This window comes from Salvelinus namaycush, chromosome 17, assembly GCF_016432855.1.
Source record: "Salvelinus namaycush isolate Seneca chromosome 17, SaNama_1.0, whole genome shotgun sequence".
In the NCBI taxonomy this organism is placed as follows: domain Eukaryota; kingdom Metazoa; phylum Chordata; class Actinopteri; order Salmoniformes; family Salmonidae; genus Salvelinus; species Salvelinus namaycush.
Genome location: NC_052323.1, coordinates 18,451,781 through 18,473,258, shown reverse-complemented (window position 1 = coordinate 18,473,258; position 21,478 = coordinate 18,451,781). Strand labels below are relative to the sequence as shown.

The 21,478-nt window shown below is 43.3% G+C and overlaps 1 protein-coding gene across 1 annotated transcript in view; it reads left to right on the top strand.

The window, feature by feature from the left end:
* Positions 1-8,718: 8,718 nt before the first annotated feature.
* LOC120062393 (bifunctional heparan sulfate N-deacetylase/N-sulfotransferase 1-like) overlaps positions 8,719-21,478 on the top strand; it is an 85,820-nt gene continuing 73,060 nt past the window's right edge. Inside the window, exon 1 of the mRNA XM_039012339.1 lies at positions 8,719-8,845. The gene's annotated coding sequence lies outside the window, so the exon portion shown is untranslated. The remainder of the gene's footprint in view (positions 8,846-21,478) is intronic.

Genomic DNA, 21,478 nt, shown 5'->3' with positions numbered 1-21,478 from the left:
AACTGCAGTCAGGTCAAGACCCTGGTGAGGATGATGAGCACGCAGATGAGCTTCCCTGAGACGATTTCTGACAGTTTGTACAGAAATTCTTATGTTGTGCAAACCCAGTTTCATCAGCTGTCCGGGTGGCTGGTCTCAGAAGATCATGCAGGTGAAGAAGCTCGATGTGGAGGTCCTGGGTTGGCGCGGTTTCACATTGTCTGCAGTTGGTGAGGCCGGTTGGACGTACTGCAAAATTCTCGATAACGGCGTTGGAGGCAGATTATGGTAGATGAATTAACATTCAATTCTCTGGCAACAGCTGTGGTGGACATTCCTGCAGTCAGCATGCCAATTGCACGCTCCCTCAAAAGTTAAGGCATCTGTGGCATTGTGTTGTGACAAAACTGCACATTTTAGAGTGTTCTTTTACTGTCCCCAGTGCACTGTGTAATGATCATGCTGTTTAATCTGCCACTTGGATGGATTATCTTGGCAAAGGAGAAATTCTCACTAACAGGGATGTAAACAAATTTGCGCACAAAATTTGAGAGAAAAGCTTTTTGAGAGTATGGAACATTTCTGTGATCTTTTATTTCAGCTCATGAAACATGGGACCAACACTTCACATGTTGCGTTTATATTTTATTTCAGTATAAATTACAGACGCAAACTAGCAGCTAAAATATTTAAAGTTAAACTACTTACTATGCGGATGTATGGATTTCCCCCCAAACATTTCTGATACAGAATTGGGAAATCCTGGGGAAGGAAGATATGCAGGTTGAGTAAAACATAAATGCAACCAACATACAGCAATACCTTTTTATCATTATAACATCCTCTGGTGGTTTCTCTGGTCACAAGCCACACCTCTCTTTGGCCCTGTGATTGGTGAAGCGACTTAATAGCGCCTACTCTACCATTTGTAGGAGGTTGAATTCAGTCCAACTACTAACCTTCAGGTTTTCAATATCAACCACCTCACCAGAAAGCCTAAATATGCCATCCCATCTGGTTTGGCTACTTTGAAGAATCTCAGACATAAAATATATTTTGATTTGTTTAACACTTTTTGGGTTATTACATGACTCCATATGTGCTATTTCATCGTTTTGATGTCTTCACTATTATTCTACAATGTAGGAAATAGTCAAAATAAAGAAAAATCCTGGAATGAGTAGGTGTGTCAACTTTTGACTGGTACTGAATGTAAGTGTGATATTTTAGTAGTTTTTTCATAAATTTGGAAAAAAATATTTTGTTTTTGATTTGTCATTATGGGGTATTGTGCGTAGATTGATGAGGGCAAAAACCTATCTAATCCATTTTAGTATAAGCCTGTAATGTAACAAAATGTGGAAAAAGTGAAGGGGTCTGAATACTTTACAAATGCATTGTGTGCAGGCCAGACAAGGCCCATATGGGAACTGGGAAGTAGTTGGGAAAAGAGAGGAACATCCTCCTAAGTCAACACAGAATAGTATCTGTGCAACCTGACAAAAGCATGTTGTGTGTCAACCAATGGTGGCACAACACAAAAACCTCAGACTAGGGTCTAAGCTACAACATACGCAAATATGAAGGAAAACTAGTTAAATTATGGCTAACCCCCAACTAGTTTACATTTTTATTTTTACAATTTATCTTCTTAAAATCTGATTTTAAACCTAACCCTAAGTACAATGCTAACATTATGCCTAACCTTAAATTAAGATCAAAAATCGAATTGTTATGAATTTTTACATTATAGCCAATTATTACTTTGTGGCAACCACAATAGCAGGGGTACGCCGTACCGGTAAAATATGTGCTCATCACAATAAATACAACAAAATATCAAGAAAACTGTAGGCTATAACACCATTATTTATCATTACTGCATGTGAGGCATGAAGAATGTGCGAATGGACTTGAAAACGGGTGGTATAGCCTACAATGTGGTTCGACGAGAACACTGACATTTTGCCAAGGAGGAGATAAGGGCCCGATACCTAGAGGCGCACGGACAGCAGAGGTCGCATTAATTCTGGCCTACTGACTGACAACCACCAAATGTCATGGCACTTTTTGGTGTTTTGTGTCACAGATGTCTCTTTCCAGGCACCAGTGTTTGGAGGCTGGAAATATGTTGCAAGTGGATGAAGGTGCGCAGGTAGCCTAGTAAAGGAGTCCGTTGAAGTGAGTTTGACAAACAGATGAAAACATCATGACTGGTTGTGTTTATGCCACAATAAAAGGTCAAACATTTTAAAAGTTAAATGACAAATGTTTACGACCATGCCCACAGAGATCTTATTGAATTAATAGGGATTATATAACGTCATTCTATGATTAGGCTCAGAATTTTTTGGGATGCATGCACACATAGGAGGTCCCGTAGCAGGAAGAAATGTAAATCTACTTTCACCCCTGGTGGTAACTCGTGAAAACCATCAATGAGAGAAGATTTGAAGTAGACAAGATGAGGTTGTACACATTGTTGGATTACTTCATTGAGTAAAAAATGAATTTCATAACGGAGCATTTTCTAATTAAGCAATAAGGCCCGAGGAGGTGTGGTATACTCTGTGTTGTGTCACGCCTAAGAACAGCCATTAGCCACGGTATAATGGCCATTTACCACAAACCCCTGAGGTGCCATATTGCGATTACAAAACACGTTACCAACTTAATTAGAACAGTAAACAATTAGTTTTGCATCATACCTGTGGTAGATTGTCTGATATACCACAGCTTTCAGCTAATCAGCATCCAGGACCCAAACTAGCCAGTTTATAAATTAAAATATAAACTGGGTGGTTTGAGCCCTGAATGCTGATTGGCTGAAAGCTGTGGCATATCAGACCATATACCATGGGTATGAAAAAATATTTATTTTGTGTTAAGGGTGTGTACTGGAGGCGAAGTCAGGTGCAGGAGAGCAGAGTGTAGTAAACAGGCACACTTTTTTTCCTGTCCAAACGAAAGCACTACATAAAACTTGCCCAAAACACAGAACATAAACAAGTCTGGCGCATAACAATACCCACATAACATCAAAACAAATTCACACAAAGACATGGAGGGGAACAGAGGACTAAATACATTCAGTGTGATTAGGGAATGAAAACCAGGTGTGTATGGAACAAGACAAAACAAATGGGAATATGAAAAATGGAGCGGCGATGGCTAGAAAGCCGGTGACGTCGATCGCCGCCAGAACAAGGAGAGGAGCCGACTTCGGCGGAAGTCGTGACATTTTGACTCTTGTAATTACGTTGGTAACCAGTTTATAATAGCAATAAGGCACCTGTGGGGTTTGTGGTATATGCCCAATATACCACGGTTAAGGGCTGTACCCAGGTACTCCGAGTTGCGTCCTGCATAAGAACAGCCCTTAGCCATGATATATTGTCCATATTCCACATCCCCTCGGGCATTATTCTTAAACGAACCCCCTGAAACTAGACATGGACATTGCTTGTCTTCCAAGTTGGGAATTGAGGAAGTATCACCAAGTTAAGGTTGATCGAAAATGATCTTTGCTAAGCCAAACATACCCCATTCATAAAAGCTAATTGCTTTGGGAAAAATAAGGAACTTATCTTTCATAAGAGCAATAAATAGTAAAAAAAAAACAACGTTAAATTACTACATCTTTATAGGGCTAGGGTTCCCACACGGCCATATCTCCACGTTACATCGCTTGTTTCATAGGGCTGGGAATTGCCATGGACCTCAACATACGATGTTCTCACGATACTTAGGTGCTGATTGGCTATGTATTGCAATTCTCACAGTTGTTTATGAGATTCGATACTGTGATTTAATTGCGATTTGATGTTCCAAACATATTGCTCACTATATGTATGCTGCAGGGGGACAAGAGAGAGCCATGAGAAACAAGCTTCGATCAGTCATGGAAATAAAAAGTGCAGAAAACAAATTGGCTCCCTATTTAAAAAGATGTATAACAATCTATGGAGGGGGGGAAAAATACTGGAGTTTTGGTGCAGGTACAGTCAACTAGCGCTAAAATAATATTGCGATATTAATCAAACGATACAATACGATATGCAAATGTACCGATTGTTCCTGCATCCCTAATGTTTACAGAAGCAAGACTGGCTGACACCTGTGCTAATTTGCCATCTATGCGTGCATAAGGTTAACTAAAAGGTTACATTAAAAAAAAAAACATTTAAAAGCTTAACTGTGGAGGAAGTGTAACTTAGTTAGTCAACTGCATGCACACAACTATTGGATCTGTGCAAAACTTCTACATTAAGTGTATATTTTTTGTTGTTGAAATACTAACGTTTGCTAGCTAGCCTTTGCTAACAAATCATCATCCACATATCGAAGTTCTGGCATACTGAAATTAATTACGCCTTTAGTTTATACATTCATGTACAATCATTTTCCAGGTTAACATACTCGACGATTTAACACGTACCGCGTCTTCCCTATTATGTCAGCGCCTAAGGATGTCACCATTTTTACTTGTTGCAGGGGAAAAAAACAACCCCACTGCGCATGCAACGCCACGAAAATAAAGTCACATCCCACAATGCAACACAAAGCCTTGTAGGCCCCTTATTAATCGTTTTGCAACTTTATTAATGGACATCTGGAATGAATTGAAGAAGTGCTTGTGAGCTTGCATGTGTGTGTATTTATTCTGATCAAACCTCTTGCCTTAACTAGTATGTGACGGTTTACTCTGCATCATGCTATTTGCAGCAGGGCCCTGTGAGCCCGGGGGTGGAAAACCTTAATTAGCACACTGGAGCGGTGGTTGGAGGATGTTTCAGATTAGGGATCAACACTAATGGAGGCCTAATCCCCTAATATGTATTTAAAATCGTGGAGGAGGCTCTGCTGAGAAACCAAAGACAGGGATTAGAATAGGGCTGGAGCCGTGTGCTTGACAGTGCCACACTTACCTCGACAGAGGCAGGAGGTTGGGCTGAGACAGACCTGGGGGTCAACTCCATTACAGTCCCAGCCAGAAATACATCACCGTTCAAAAGTTTGGGGTCACTTAGAAATGTCCTTGTTTTTTAAAGAAAAGCAACTTTTTTGTCCATTAAAATAACATCAAATTGATCAGAAATACAGTGTAGACATTGTTAATGTTGTAAATGACGATTGTAGCTGGAAACGGCGGATTTTTAATGGAGTATCTACATAGGCGTACAGAGGCCCATTATCAGCAACCATCACTCTTGTGTTCCAATGGCACGTTGTGTTAGCTAATCCAAGTTTATCATCTTAAAAGGCTAATTGATCATTAGAAAACCCTTTTGCAATTATGTTAGCACAGTTGAACTGTTGTTCTGATTAATGAAGCAATAAAACTTTAGACTAGTTGAGTATCTGGAGCATCAGCATTTTGGGGTTTGAGTACACGCTCAAAATGGCCAGAAACTGAAGAACTTTCTTCTGAAACTCGTCAGTCTATTCTTGTTCTGAGAAATGAATGCTATTCCAGATGAGAAATTGCCAAGAAACTGAAGATCTTGTACCACACTGTGTCCTACTCCCTTCACAGAACAGTGCAAACTGGCTTTAACCAGAATAGAAAGAGTAGGAGGCCCCGGTGCACAACTGAGCAAGAGGGCAAGTACATTATTGTCTAGTTTGAGAAACAGACACCTCACAAGTCCTCAATTTGCAGCTTCATTAAATAGTACCCGCAAAACACAAGTCATTGACATTGAGACTGGTGTTTTGCGGGTACTATTTAATGAAGCTGCAAATTGAGGACTTGTGAGGTGTCTGTTTCTCAAACTAGACAATAATGTACTTGCCCTCTTGCTCAGTTGTGCACCGGGGCCTCCTACTCTTTCTATTCTGGTTAAAGCCAGTTTGCACTGTTCTGTGAAGGGAGTAGGACACAGCTTTTTCTATTCTGGTTAAAGCCAGTTTGCACTGTTCTGTGAGTAGTACATAGCGTCGTACGAGATCTTGAGTTTCTTGCATTGAATAGCCTTCATTTCTCAGACCAAGAATAGCCTGACGAGTTTCAGAAGAAAGTGCTTTGTTTCTAGCCATTTTGAGCCTGTAATCGAACCCAAAAATGCTGATGCTCCAGATACTCAACTAGTCTAAAGAAGGCCAGTTTTATTGCTTCGTTAATCAGAACAACTGCTTTCAGCTGTGCTAACATAATTGCAAAAGGGTTTTCTAATGATCAATTAGCCTTTTAAAATTATAAACTTGGATTAGCTAACACAACGTGCCATTGGAACACAGGAGTGATGGTTTCTGATAAACAGCCTTTGTACGCCTATGTAGATATTCCATAAAAAATCTGCCGTTTCCAGCCACACTCGTCATTTACAACATTAACAATGTCTACACTGTATTTCTGATCAATTTGATGTTATTTTAATGGATATTTTTAAGTGACCCCAAACTTTTGAACGGAAGTGTAGGTTGTTTGAAGTTCATGAAATTGTGAACTTTCCCATAGAGAGTATAGGCCTTTTTTTATTAGTTGAAATCAATTTTCTGAACTGATTTGAGTTGTTAAACTCTATGTTGAAGACCTTGTTTGATCTAAACTGGATGTGGTACATACAAAGGCAGTCATGTCCTCTCCTGCCGCTCACCCGCTCACCCATGTCATTTGGTACAGCAATCTCCTGTGTTTTCACATGGCACAGTACTCTTCACATCCATGTGAATTAGAGGTCATCTGTCCAGACTCATGCCAGACAGCCACTGTCCCTCCCGTCAGAACATCAATAAAGTTTTGAATTATGTGCTCATCAGACTACATCAGTTTATTGATCGAGTAGCCACAGGCTGTGGCCAGGGCTGATGAGGAGAAGGGGGGATGAGTTTAAATGCCTGATACTCGCCCATTAGGCCGCAGGACACACAGAGTATTGAGTGAGTACTGCGTCTGCTTCATGCGGGGCAAGACAAGGACATAAAAGGTAACTCTCTCAGAGTTGGCTTCATTGTCTTTCCTGGGCTGAGTTGTGTGGTGTTACCCCCCTTGCCCCCTGCCATGTGCCCTGGGTGAGGCAGGCAAAACTGTGTTGACCCCTGTCATGATCTGGGGTGAGATAGGCAAAGCTGTGTTTCCCACTTTCATGTGATCTGGGTGAGACAGACAAAGCTGTGTTGCCCCCTGTGTCAAACAGGAAAATCTTTTTGAAGGACGACTTTGTCCCAGGTTTAGGCCCTCTGTAATCAAATCACAGACTGCGTGTGTCACAAGGTCAGAGGACAGATGTGTGTGGTGACTTCATTCCCCTAACAACTGATCCTGGATTGTATTAGTATTTGCTCACAGTGGTTGTGGTATGGACTGAGGACTTAAGAGCTGATCCTAGATCAGTTGTTGAGGGGGAGAAAGTGAACAGGGTTTGGAATGAGACATCGACTTTGACACAGACACTTGTTGTTTGCCCCTCTCTGTTTTAGAAAGAAAAAAGGTGAAGCCATGGAAACGGCCAATGTTTCCAGCTATTTATTTGCATAGCCTTCAACTGCAAGTCTCCATTTGAAGTGGTCCACAGTAAATCTTGTATACAAGCAGTATGTTTGTTTTTGGTTTAGTCTGTCAGTGGGGTGTTGTCCATAGCAACCTTGACAAAGATAAGCAATACAAGTCCACGTGAAGCATGGTTAAAATGGCAGTCTACTTGTACTTATTATTACAGATGACATGTTCATAGGTCTGCCTAGCCCTTGACCATGACTCTCAGTCCCATTACATTACACATAAGAGTCATCGGACGAAGGCTTCTTCTGTACAGGGGAGTTTCGCTAATAGCCCTGACGCTCTGTCTGAACATTAACATGCATCGCTCGTGGTACGGTTTTGGAACCTTATCTTTCACAACAGCAATAAATCCTTTTCAAAAAACAAAAGGATAAAGTGATAGACACCTTTGTAGGGTTAGTCTTCTCTCCCGGCCATATCTCCATGTTACAGCGCGTGTTTACAGATTACAGATGGAAGACAGAGGGACCACCTGTGCTAATTAGCTATCTAGCATGCTACGAACTCCTGTGTGTAACGGAAAAAGCCAGCCAGAAACATGTTGTCACTGAAAAATACTGTCGGCTGCAACTGGGATGAAGCTGATTAAAACAGTGTACAGTAACTGTATATTTTGCATTTGTGAAATTATTTTGATGTGATATGAAAGTAGAGGGATTTATGTTTCTAGAACCCTATTGTAATTGAGAATCAATTCAAGTTTAGATGGAGTATTAGTCTGTTTTGGCTGCCAGAGACAGGCTATCTCTGAAAATAACAATGTCCGTTGACCTTGAGAAGTAACGCTAGGCTCCTTAAGAGCACACCTTGGGCTAAAGTCGGATGACTATTGAGTTGTTTTTGGATGAATGACTCCTGGGTTGGGGTCTTCACTGGTCTGTAGAGCCTCTTGAAAGTAGTGGGGGGAACAATGGTCTGAATTGTGTGATTGGTATTTAAATGCAGCCATAATCTCAGTACTTGAATGAATGAATATCACACATTTTCAACCAATGTATTATTAACAGTTAGAAACTATTTATGAACTCTTTTTCATCTTTAGTACTAAATCAACAAATTGAAATATTGCGTCGACTGGCTGTCAAGAAGATGAGTTTCATATGTAATTTGGGTGAACTAACTATCCATTAAAGGCTTTAGCCTCTTCAGGGACAATGCTGTGCTGGCGCCCTCTGTTGACCATTGTTGGGCAGAGCTGCATAGCATTCTCAAATTTCTCTCCCATCAGACAAGTCTGTAAGAAGTAGAACGGCAGACCGGAGCCGCTGTTAAAGCAAGACGTAAGCACCGGGTGAGCTTGGGTTGAATCCAAGCATTCATTCTACCAGATCGTTTCTAGGCTTTCACTCGGACCTTGAGAAGGTGAGTGTAGCGAAGTAAAACCTTTACTGGTGCAAATGTTTTGGTCAAGACGTGCTGAACGCTGCTCAGTCGTTCAATTACTAGCCTCGACTGGCTTGCTATCTTGGCGCAGATTGAAAATGCAGCCACAGTTTTGGCCTGAATTTCCCCTGGATCGAAAATGAAGCCCGGGGAAAGAGTTGAATCCCAGAGCTGCTTTTGGCTACTCAATAGGAAGGCAACCGTTTTGGTGAATTCTTGTCGAAGTTTTTTGCCTGGAATTATGTGTAGGGGTGTTGGAATGTCTGCATCAAGCAAGCGAAACCCCGTGATACAATTTAGCACGAACAAGAAAGAAAGTAACTTGTTATTGTAACTTTGTGGCATGGCAGTATCGTTAGCAGGCTAGTTATTGATTGTTGCTGTTTCTGACGCAGTAGGATACAATGTAACGTTAACTGTAAAGTATGTTTTATTGTTATGTAGCCTGAGGAGTGTGCTTAAAAACATTCTGAAAACACTGCTGACGTGGGAAAACAACTTGCTGTGTTGTGCCTTTATTTATTGCAATGTGTAGTGGAATTACGCGAGAACATTTATATATTCTTGTACCTAAAGATGGATAAAAAAGGTTTGCTTGGAAAACACGTTTTTTCCCCTCCTGATTGCATCTAGCAATTCATTTTTGATTCAATAACGTTTCACATGACAGTGGAAAGTTGCTTATGTTCCGCTAGGACTGCCTGATGTGAAGAGAATAGGCAGTACGGTATTTCTTTGCTTTTTAGGCTTCTTGCATAGGAAACGACAGTATCCACACTAAATGAGATATTTGATTAGCTGTAAGCTATATAACCCCCTTCATGGGGTGGTGGTGATGCACATATGCTTCTACACGTTGTTACGCACACATGTTCCTATTGAGTCAGTCAGACAGCTTTCACATAGAGACGTGCTATATCAGATACTGTATATAAACATTTGACTCTTCGGCGGGAACAGGAGCAGTCTAGACCTGCCTGAAATGTGTAGCCTGGGGTCTTGTTTTATATTGTGTGTGAGAGAAAGTTAGGGAGACTATTCATTTAGCTGTGTCTTTGTGTATCGGTAATTTATCTATTCTCTCAATCTCAGCCATTGCTTAAGAAAGCAGGACCAGGGCCCGTATCCACAAAGCGTCTCAGAGTAGGAATGCTGATCTAGCATCAGTTTGGACTTTTAGATGATAATTAATATGATTGTATGTACTGATCCTAGATCAGCTCCCATACTCTGAGACGCGTTGTGGATAACGACCCTGGAACATGTTTTGGGAGAAAGCTTGTCACCAAAAAGCCTGTTTTCCTCTACTGTGCATTGGGAAACAGGAGGGCTATTTTATTGGATAAAAACTCAAGTCAGAATTGCATTAATTTGATTAAATCCATTGTGAAATGTTGAGACTTGCTTTTGTGTTCTGACTAGCTGTGCCAACTGTTTGTCTGGTATCTGACTACCAAGCCCTCTGTGATCAGGTGTTCTGAATGTTGGATGCTGCTGCTGCTCCTTCATCCCAATGGGATGTTAAATTGGCTATGTAAGGTTGTTATAAACATGTTATAAACATGCTGCTGTCTAACCTATAGCATGTCATGTTATTCATGGCTAGTTTATGCTGATGGGAACCACAGAGTCCCAACAACATGCCAGTTTGTGTATTTTTCCATGTCAGTGCCCTTCAAAGCCATGCTCAGTGTGCGTGGGGGGCCAATCCAGAACCCAGTCTATAGAATGAGAGTGGAACCAGGCAACCTTCCAATGAATTAGGGCCCCATCCATTGGCTGTTCCATACAGTCCGTCACACTATGACTTCTCCCCCTACTAGAGCTGGTCCTCTGTACACTCTGGCCAATTGAATGTAAGGAATGCATTCATTTAGATGTTTATATAGAATATTTATTCAGATTAGCATAATGCTGACTGTGTCCAATATGTTGAAATTGGACGTCTTTGAAAAGACATTCATTCTTGAAATTGAGTTTTTTTACTCTCTGTCTAATTCAATTCTGATTGGCTTTCAGTAGGCCACTGAATGAGAGAGTGTTGTAGAAGTAAACACATTGGACCATACTACTACAGTAGAAGTCGGTGTAAGAGTACTACTACTACTACAGTAGAAATCAGTATTAGAGTACTACTACTACAGTATAAACAAGTATTAGAGTACTACTCTACTATTACTACTACTACTACTACTACAGTAGAAACCAGTATTAGAGGATTTCTACTACTACTACAGTGAAACTAATCTTATTGTACTACAACTAATACTACAGTAGAAACCAGTATTAGATTACTACTACTACTACTACTACTACTACAACAGTAAAAAACAGTATTAGTGTACTGCTACTACCACTACTACTACAGTAGGAAACAGTATTATTATACTACTACTACTACAGCAGGAACTAGTATTGGAGTACTACTACTACTACTACTACAGTAGGAACCGATATTAGAGTACTACTACGTCTACCGTAGGAACCAGTACTAGAGTACTACTACTTCTACAGTAGGAACCAATATTAGAGTACTACTACTACAGTAGGAACCAGTTTTGGAGTACTACTACTACTACTACTACTACAGTAGGAACCGGTATTAGAGTACTACTACTTCTACAGTAGGAACCAGTATTAGAGTACTACTACTACTACAGTAGGAACCAGTATTAGATTACTATTACTACAGTAGGACCCAGTTTTGGAGTACTACTACTACAGTAGGATCCGGTATTAAAATACTACTATTTCTACAGTAGGAACCAGTAATAGAGTACTACTACTACAGTAGGAACCAGTTTTGGAGTACTACTACTACTACTACTACAGTAGGAACCTGTATTAAAATACTACTACTACAGTAGGAACCAGTATTAGAGTACTACTACTACTACAGTAGAAACCAGTATTAGAGTACTACTACTACTACAGTAGGAACCAGTATTAGATTACTATTACTACAGTAGGACCAAGTATTAGAGTACTACTACTACATTAGGAACCAGTATTAGAATACTAGTACTACAGTAGGAACCAGTATTAGAATACTACTACTACTACTACAGTAGGAGCCAGTATTAGAGTACTACTACTACTACAGTAGGAACCAGTATTAGAATACTACTGCTACTACAGTAGGAACCAGTATTAGAGTACTACTACTACTACAGTAGGAACCAGTATTAGAATACTACTACAACAGTAGGAACCAGTATTAGAGTACTACTACTACAGTAGGAACCAGTATTAGATTACTATTACTACAGTAGGACCAAGTATTAGAGTACTACTACTACAGTAGGAACCAGTATTAGAATACTAGTACTACAGTAGGAACCAGTATTAGAGTACTACTACTACTACAGTGGGAACCAGTATTAGAATACTACTGCTACTACAGTAGGAGCCATTATTAGATTACTATTACTACAGTAGGAACCAGTATTAGAGTACTACTACTACTACAGTAAGAACCAGTATTAGAATAATACTACTACAGTAGAACCCAGTATTAGAGTACTACTACTACAGTAGGAACCAGTATTAGATTACTATTACTACAGTAGGACCAAGTATTAGAGTACTACCACTACAGTAGGAACCGGTATTAGAATACTAGTACTACAGTATGACCCAGTATTAGAGTACTACTACTACAGTAGGAACCAGTATTATAATACTAGTACTACAGTAGGAACCAGTATTCGAGTACTACTACTACTACAGTAGGAACCAGTATTCGAGTACTGCTACTATTACAGTAGGAACCAGTATTAGAATACTACAACAACAGTAGGAACCAGTATTAGAATACTACTACTACTACTACAGTAGGAACCAATATTAGAATACTATTACTACTACAGTAGGAACCAGTATTAGTGAATCACCAGATAGTAACCTTGAGTTATTTTGAATAGAAAAATTATTAAGGTATTCAGATTTTTGGCAGTCACGAGGGTGTCCACTTGTATCTGTAAGTTTGCGTGTGTGTGCGTAGCAGTGTGGCAGTGTGTTTATGTGTGGTCTTGTGTGTGAGTACAACATATGTAGCTGAACGTGTGTGTGTGTGTGTGTGTGTGTGTGTGTGTGTGTGTGTGTGTGTGTGTGTGTGTGTGTGTGTGTGTGTGTGTGTGTGTGTGTGTGTGTGCCTGATCCCGCCAGTATGCAGTAGATCATATTACTGAACGATTAGCCACGGCCTCCTCTCCCCCAGCGGCCCAGGGAAATGATTTTCCTCTGTCATAATTCCCCCACTGAATTATCCTGGCCAGTGACTCATACACACATACCATATAGGCTTAGTTACTGTGCACGGTAGTGATGATGACTCTCACTCAGGAGAAGGGAGATGAGATGAGGTAAACCCCTTTTGACGGTAATCATTAGATGGTCATGACTCACGGTCGGAAGGACGAAATTGGGCTATATTGTAAGAATTCCTGAGCACAGTATGTAATTTATTCTTAATCAAAGATTAGGAGATAGGGCCGGTGGTAAGGTAGCATGGGGTGTGTGAAAAGCGCTTTACAAATGAATTGAATTATTCTTTTAAATGATTCCCAGGACGGCTGGTGTGTTAGACTAGTGAAAAGGTTAGCCTATGTTTAGTGGTTAAAGGGACAGTGTAGTAAAAACCAGGATTTTTCCACTATGTTGTTTGAAAAGACCGGCTGAAATTTCAGCTTGTTTGGTGGGGTGTGTTTTTTGGACTACCAGGCGGTCTAAGTTAATAGACCAATAAGAGAGTTTGCCCTCCTATCTGCCAATATCAGCTAGTTTTCAGGTTACATATCCCTCCCATTAGGCTCCTCCAGTTAGGCCCTTCTCTCAGACCACTCCCAGACAGTTGTTCCTTGAGAAATTGCATTTAGCTAAAAAGCTATTTTTGTTTCATTTTAATCGAAAACAATCACAGTAATGTACTTAATTGTTACCCAGAAATGATTTGATATTGAGATTTAAAAAAACGCTGCATTGGGCATTTTTTAAATATTGGATTTGTGGTCAGAAAGTTCAATACATGGGTTTCTTATAATATAGCTGGGAGATCAGCCCGCTGATGAGGTGTTGATGACCCTGTAGGATGACCCTCAGGCTGGGGCTGATTTAGGAGTGGGAGACTGGGGGTCAGTGGGAGACTGGGGGTCAGTGGGAGACTGGGAGTCAGTGGGAGACTGGGAGTCAGTGGGAGACTGGGAGTCAGTGGGAGACTGGGAGTCAGTGGGAGACTGGGAGTCAGTGGGAGACTGGGAGTGGGAGTGAATGTGGCTGAAGTGAAGAAACGAGAAGTCCCAGAAACAGAATAGCCTTGAAACCCACAACCCACTGTGTGTCCACATCTCGTCAGACAGACGGACATCACAACGCCGCCAGAAACACATCATAACTAGGCAGTCGAGCCTCTGGAGGAATTCAGCTCGTTGTAAAGTTAGGAGGTGGAAGGGGGGCTCTGTCGGGCAGGGGAGAGAGGGAGAGGGGGGAGGTGGAGGTGCGTTTCCAAGGTGCTGTTCACCCCCTGGGCTGGAATCAGATACATTCCAGAGACTCCTCTAGCCAGGGATAATGGAGGTATGGGGTGTAGCATTACACCACATCACACATGATTGGATGGTGAGGGCTGGGAAAGTGAGAGGAGAACGGTGGCCTCTTTATAGCTCTATGTAGCTCCAGTTTCCTATAAGAGACAAGGAGACCTGCCAAATTGACAGTAGGCCTACTAGTTAAAGTTATAGGAGACATGTCTGGGCTAGGTCTTCTCATGGCTCACCTATACATTGCCTTCTCCTGTTTCTGGTTCGCCTTGCTTTACAGTTTCACTAAATCTTCCCAATGTCATAGAGGATGCTAATTACATTGTTATTACAGAGGTATAACAGCAATTGATGTAAAGTGTTTCCCAATAAGATTTTGAGTTGCATTTTATCTGATGCCAACACAGCTCTGATTACATTTCCAAATCTCAAACAGAGTTTGGATCAGTTTTGCCCGTCTACATGAGCTCTGTATGTATATGGCTGTGGTTAGCCTAAGTCCTATACATTTCCGTGACAAACAGCTATGTAAAAGCCCTTTCATACACATGAATCTAAGAAGAGCTGAATAATAATAGAAAGATAAAGATGAGAGTGCCGTGTAGACTGGCCGATATTAGTAGTGTATATCAGAGACTTTCATTCAAACCCCTAGTGACCTACTGTGTTTTCTCTCTGTCTCTCTCTGTCTCTCTCTCTCTTTATCTTTCTCTGCTACGAAAGGTTATTTATACTCAAAGATGTAAAATGTTGCCTGTTTTATTTAGTGGTTTAAAACAAGCTGGCTTGATGGTAATGGACTTCAGTGTTTGGCGCGGGCCCTCGGGGCCTGGTTACAGTCACACAGCATGGACGCACTCCGGTGCTAGCAGCGCTAGGCTAGATCTTAATGAAGGTATTTTAGAGTGGGAGAGAGAGAGCAGTGCAGTCTGTTAATGGGAAGGAACTGCTTCACCGCTGGATGCTATGATCGTGTCCTCATGATAAGTGCTATCGCTTACCAGATCTAATGAAATATGTTTTGTGGATCAATTTAGCCATTATTTGTGTGCGGGTGTGTGTCGTTGTGTGCACCTGCCTGCGCGTGTCGTTGTGTGTGTGTGTAGGTGCGGGGGTTTGAGACTCAGGGTTTAAGGAATAATGGTTGTGGGGGATTAAAACTCAGTTATGGTATGAAGGGGGACCGGTTGGAAGGGACACTTCTCTGTTTACCCACTTGGCCCTGCCTACACTTTGATACATTTTACATTACATTTTAGTCATTTAGCAGACGCTCTTATCCAGAGCGACTTACAGTAGAGTGCATACATTTTATTACATTTTTTTTTACATTTTCATTACATTTTACATACTGAGACAAGGATATCCCTACCGGCCAAACCCTCCCTAACCCGTACGACGCTATGCCAATTGTGCGTCGTCCCACGGACCTCGGCCGGCTGCGACAGAGCCTGGGCGCGAACCCAGCCCAGCCTGGGCGTGAACCCAGAGACTCTGGTGGCGCAGCTAGCACTGCGGTGCAGTGCCCTAGACCACTGCGCCACCCGGGAGACTCCTCTAGCCAGATACCTCACACACTCACACCCAGTAGGCCTCAGTCTGAGCTGTAGCGCTGTCCACAGGCAAACCACCATGACCTCTATCTATCTATGGTTTGTGGTTAATTTCTCTCTCTCCCTCTCTCGCGCTCTTGCTCAGTCTCTGTCTCCCTGTCTCTCTCCTCTCTCTCTCTCTGTCTCTTCTCTCTCTCTCTGTCTCTTCTCTCTCTCTCTTCTGTCTCTCCTCTCGTCTCATCTCTCTCTGTCTCTCTGTCTCTCTCTCCTTTCTGTCTCTCTCTCCTCTGTCTCTCTCTGTCTGTCTCTCCTCTCTCTCCTCTGTCGCTCTCTCCTCTCTCTCTCTCTCTCTCTCTCTCCACTCTCTCTCTCTTTGTGTCTCTCTCTCTCTCTCTCTCTGTCTCGCTTTCCTGTCTCTCTCGCTCTCTCCGCTCTCTCATCTCTCTCATCTGGTGTCCAAGCGGTTCCATCCGCAGGGCATCTGGTGCTGAGCGGCTCCATGTGGCCCAACTGTAAACACAGTGCTCTGTGTGCGTGTTAATGCTCATGCTAACCGCCCACATCTAATCAGCCTCGTAGCCTCTGGAGTGATACTTGAATTGCATTTAAGTCTTTTAATGAATTTTTATCTTGTTATTTACACTTTTTTCTAGCTAGCTATTTGTGTAGGTAGCTATCAAGTAAACAAAATTAGAGAGCGTGTTGGGTTGGTTAGGGTCAGTTCCATTTAATTTCCAAGTCGGGAGTTGTGTATCGGCCACTGCAAAATTGACCATAGCCAATTTCCCACAGCGTGTCTTTCTCTGTTTTGAATAACTGAATGGAGAGAATTGAATTGGCTTTGACCCCCAGCTCCTCTGCCAGCTTGGACTGTGCCCCTCCGCTGCCCTGTCTGCCCGCCTGCTGTCCATATGTGTGTCTGCCCATCCTGGGTGGCATGGGGGTCTGTGGGACAGGTGTTGGCATGCAGGGGGCCAGTACCCAACCACACACACAGCTGTGGCACCTATACACAAAGTGGAGCCCGCAGGCTGCAGGTGACAGGACGATGGATGGGGGTTGGTAGGGGAGTGTAAATTAAAATAGGGTCTCTCGTTTGAAACGACATCAGGGGCAACACGGCTGACTAGACTCAGTGGGTTTTTGGGTCACTGTGTTTAGGCCCCAGGTTGCCCGTGGCAGTAGGAGTAGATTCAGGGGCTGTTTGGGTGTTGGGACTGACTGAGGGATGGGGTCTTGTCTGGTCCACACAAACAAAAACAGCACCCTTCCCTTCCTCCTTTAGGAGTGTTAAGTGGCCGGATATTCCCCTGAATGGGACACAGGTGTTGGCCCAGGCTGTGTGAGTGTGTGTGTGTGTTTCTTCTGGGTTCTGGTGTGTGTTGTGTGTGTGTGCATGTGCATGTGCATGTTGTGGCCTGGTGTTTGTGTGTGTTGTGGCTCTGTGTGTGTGTTGGGGCCTGGTTTGTGTGCGCGTGTTTGATAGGCCCATTGTGTGTGTTGGTTTTATCATCTTAATGAGGCCTGCTCAGAGCTCAGTGGCTCTCAATGGGCCGTAGGTTTCTCCATCCTAGCCTGCTGCGTGAGGGGTGGAGGAGTGGAGAAGGGCTCATATAATGAGGAAGAGTGGGTGGTTTTAAAACAGACTTCCCCAACACAGACGTAAACACGCTCCAAAGAGGTCTCAGGATTCTTCAGCCCTGATCAGGTTTGATATTCAAACTAACCTCACTCTCCTCTCTCTCATCCCCTCTTCCCCTCATCCTTCCCTCTTCCCCTCATCCTTCCCTTTTCCCCTCATCCTTCCCTCTTCCCCTCATCCTTCCCTCTTCCCCTCATCCTTCCCTCTTCCCCTCATCCTTCCATTTTCACCTCATCCTTCCATTTTCACCTCATCCTTCCATTTTCTCCTCATCCTTCCCTCTTCCCCTCATCCTTCCCTCTTCCCCTCATCCTTCCCTCTTCCCCTCATCCTTCCCTTTTCCCATCATCCTTCCCTCTACCCCTCCTCATCATTCGCTCTTCCCCTCCTCATCCCCTCTTCCCCTCCTCATCCCCTCCCCCCTCCTCCTTCCTTCTTCCCTTTTCTCTTCCCCTCCTCCTTCTCTTACTCCATTCTTTTGAATACTGGTCTGTGTTTGGAACAGAGTTCTCCAACATGTGTTGTGACCCACCTAAAGTCTTTCAGACATTCCAACATTGAGATTTTCTTATGACCCACGACCAAAGACCATGCTTCTATCCACAACCTGACTAATGAGCCAAGGACCAGCATGAGAAACACTGCAGTAGAAGTATTGTGTAATGAGAAGAGTAGGGTTGTTGTGGTGTGTGTCCCCCCCAACCACCCTGCTCTACCCTCTGTAGGGCCCAGGGGTTGTCTGTATGGTGACGTCACCATCCTTAGTGCTCCATCCCTCTGGTGTTGAGTTACAACACTTAGGTGTGCTTTGGGGTCAAAAACACACACACACTCTGACACATCTGTAGGATGAGGCTAGGGTGAGGTAATGGGTCATTGACCTCCCGGTAACCCTCCATGTTTAGGTGTCTCTGTTAGCGGTAGCTGATCTCACCGTGTGTTAGTAACCCTGTGACCTCTACATATGATGAAGCTCCTGGCCTGTGAATAAGAACCATACAGTGGATCTAGACAGCCTATATAAAACCTCCCTTGTCTCGCTCCCCTCCTCCCCTTCCCTGTCTCCCTCCCACCCATCTCCGCCCCCCTCCCAGCCCCAAAGCACTGCTCTCATTTCTCTCTACCTCCCCCTGTGCTTTTGTCTCCAGCACCTTCTCCTGGTCTCTCTCTCTCTCTGTCTGTCTGTCTCTCCCAATTCAATTTAATTCAATTCTCTCTCTCTCTCTCTCTCTCTCTCTCTCTCTCTCTCTCTCTCTCTCTCTCCTTTTTATTTCTTTATTTTTAAATTCCAGAATCCATTTCTTATGCCCCCAGGCGCTCTCCAGCGATGGCTGGAGACGTTGTGGCAAATTAAATTTGGTCTCCCACTCTCTCTCCCAGGACCCGCACGGGCTCAATGGAACGACAGTAGGAGGGAGAGCGAGGTAGGAAAAACCCAATTTCTCATGCATTACTTTCTCTATCCTAAGGGCTTTTAATGGAGTAACACCGTCCCTCTCTCTTTCCCTCCCCTCTCTCCTGATGTTCTTACTCTCACAGCCCAAATCTAGCCTATAAGGAATTAGGCTCCTTCTACTACTGCTAGGCCTACCAACCAAAGTCTTCTCTGACTCATTGCGTCTGGATATTGGAGGAATCTAACTGTACTATAATGACTCTTGGTGAGATTGGTTGTCAGTGTCTGGTTTTGCTGCTGTACATAAGTCATATCCTTTATTGAGCTTGTCTTGCTCTGTTAATATTTATCAGAAGAATCCTCTCAGTAAGACCCCAGTCCTCTACTGTTGTAGACCTAGGACTATACCCCATCCCTCTACTGTTATAGACCTAGGACTATACCCCATCCCTCTACTGTTATAGACCTAGGACTATACCCCATCCCTCTACTGTTATAGACCTAGGACTATACCCCAGCCCTCTACTGTTATAGACCTAGGACTATACCCCAGCCCTCTACTGTTATAGACCTAGGACTAGACCCCATCCCTCTACTGTTATAGACCTAGGACTATACCCCATCCCTCTACTGTTATAGACCTAGGACTATACCCCATCCCTCTACTGTTATAGACCTAGGACTATACCCCATCCCTCTACTGTTATAGACCTAGGACTATACCCCAGCCCTCTGCTGTTATAGACCTAGGACTATACCCCACCCCTCTACTGTTATAGACCTAGGACTATACCCCAGCCCTCTACTGTTATAGACCTAGGACTATACCCCATCCCTCTACTGTTATAGACCTAGGACTATACCCCAGCCCTCTACTGTTATAGACCTAGGACTATACCCCAGCCCTCTACTGTTATAGACCTAGGACTATACCCCATTCCTCTACTGTTATAGACCTAGGACTATACCCCATCCCTCTACTGTTATAGACCTAGGACTATACCCCATCCCTCTACTGTTATAGACCTAGGACTATACCCCATCCCTCTACTGTTATAGACCTAGGACTATACCCCAGCCCTCTACTGTTATAGACCTAGGACTATACCCCAGCCCTCTACTGTTATAGACCTAGGACTATACCCCAGCCCTCCACTGTTATAGACCTACGTAGATACCCCATCCCTCTACTGTTATAGACCTAGGACTATACCCCATCCCTCTACTGTTATAGACCTAGGACTATACCCCAGCCCTCTACTGTTATAGACCTAGGACTATACCCCAGCCCTCCACTGTTATAGACCTACGTAGATACCCCATCCCTCTACTGTTATAGACCTAGGACTATACCCCATCCCTCTACTGTTATAGACCTAGGACTATACCCCAGCCCTCTACTGTTATAGACCTAGGACTATACCCCATCCCTCTACTGTTATAGACCTACGTAGATACCCCAGCCCTCTACTGTTATAGACCTAGGACTATACCCCAGCCCTCTACTGTTATAGACCTAGGACAATACCCCATCCCTCTACTGTTATAGACCTACGTAGATACCCCAGCCCTCCACTGTTATAGACTTAGGACTATACCCCATCCCTCTACTGTTATAGACCTAGGACTATACCCCATCCCTCTACTGTTATAGACCTAGGACTATACCCCAGCCCTCTACTGTTATAGACCTAGGACTATACCCCAGCCCTCCACTGTTATAGACCTACGTAGATACCCCAGCCCTCTACTGTTATAGACCTAGGACTATACCCCAGCCCTCTACTGTTATAGACCTATCCAATGCTATGGTCCTAGGACTGTATTTGTGCGTGGCTCTGTGTTATTGTTCCTGAGTACAATGCCAAGCCTAAGTGAACTGAATGCAAATGAGTCTTGTAGGATGGCAGTGGCTGAATGGCTGTGGTTTAGGGACTGGTAGTGAGGAAAGTCATAGTGGTGATGGAGGAGGAGGAGGAGGGGGCATGTGGGTCACAGTCATCTCCTGAGCCCATTCATCATGCAATGCCTGCTGGGATGTGCAGGGGTCAGCTGCACACAATCACCGTCTGTTCGATTCTGCTCGGTTCTGTTGTGTTCAGTTTTTCTATGTTCTGATTGGCTGTGTTGTCTTCTGCTTTGCTCTGCTCTTGTGTTGTGTTCTGGTGTTGCACGGTATACCACAGAAACGTAGGTACTTTTTCAATCCTAGAACATGATAACGGTTCGCTACTAGAATTTGTGTTACTTTCGGTACTTCTGTTAATTGTGTCTCACAGATCAAGCCTTTCTATCAGAGCAGTCGACCCCTTATCATAGCTCACCCTGCCTGCTCCACTTACTCACTGCTAGCCTGCACTGTGAGTCTGGGCTGCATCATGTCAGCTCCACTTACTCACTGCTAGCCTGCACTGTGAGTCTGGGCTGCATCATGTTAGCTCCACGTACTCACTGCTAGCCTGCACTGTGAGTCTGGGCTGCATC